The sequence below is a fragment of the Seriola lalandi genome, unplaced genomic scaffold (assembly GCF_002814215.2).
Source record: "Seriola lalandi dorsalis isolate HSWRI2012SDOR001 ecotype SW California unplaced genomic scaffold, Sedor1 jcf7180002054688, whole genome shotgun sequence".
NCBI lineage: Eukaryota > Metazoa > Chordata > Actinopteri > Carangiformes > Carangidae > Seriola > Seriola lalandi.
This window is the reverse complement of record NW_019525241.1, coordinates 2,692,757-2,693,647: the sequence shown is the minus strand read 5'-3', so window position 1 is coordinate 2,693,647 and position 891 is coordinate 2,692,757. Positions and strand designations below refer to the sequence as shown.

The 891-nt window shown below is 44.2% G+C and overlaps 1 non-coding gene across 1 annotated transcript; it reads left to right on the top strand.

The window, feature by feature from the left end:
• Positions 1-781: 781 nt before the first annotated feature.
• trnaq-cug (transfer RNA glutamine (anticodon CUG)) lies at positions 782-853 on the top strand. The gene has a single exon. It is a non-coding gene; the product is annotated as a tRNA-Gln (tRNA).
• The last annotated feature ends 38 nt before the right edge of the window (positions 854-891 follow it).

Below are 891 nucleotides of genomic sequence, written 5' to 3'. Positions count from 1 at the left end.
TATGGGGACAGGCTGTTGAGCCACCCCTTCTCACCCCTTCCTCGGTCGAAAAAAAGACAGCGCTTTAAAGAACCGGTATACACTGCCCAGCACCCAGAGAGGTACCCCTTCAAATTGTTATTTCAAAAATATTGGCTGTATGAAATAATCATTTAAGGTTTGATTATGTTGTAAATTGTGATTTCATTTTAACAAATGTTATTCTCTTACAGGCTCCAGCCCGTGAGACAGTTCAAGCTTCAGTCCCTGTCCAGAATCCCACTGCAGTGTGTGCCTCTGTGCCTGTAAGTAATATATCATTTCCCCAGCAAGGTTTTATTCCTGCCCCTGGGTCACTCTGAGGTATTCTGAATGAATGAAAGAAAGATGCTGCTCCAGTGAAAATGTTCATGTCAGAAGTGAGATTCGAACCGACACCTCCAGAGGAGACTGTGACCTGGACACAGCGCCTTAGACCGCTCGGCCATCCTGACTATATTAGCCATTGCTCGCACTACTTTCCGACAACATGTCAGCCATGTTCACTTTGTTGCTGGTTGTCACTTGCAGAGCAAGTCTATAAGCATTTTATCCGTATTTACTGAACTGCCACAGGCTTTAATCCCAACACTCTGAATGCCTCTTAAATCTTTTATCTGTAACTCCTGGATTTTGGCGTTTCATTTGTTCCATTACTTTCAGCAATAATGTCACAAACTCGCCACAAGATTGATACTAATTGCAATGCATAATCTTGGTGGTTCATGTGTCGAAGTCTCCCACTATAGTCTGATACAGCCGTGGTTCCATGGTGTAATGGTTAGCACTCTGGACTCTGAATCCAGCGATCCGAGTTCAAATCTCGGTGGGACCTGGTTTTGGGAAGTTTAACAGGCACTAAAGGGGCAGTTA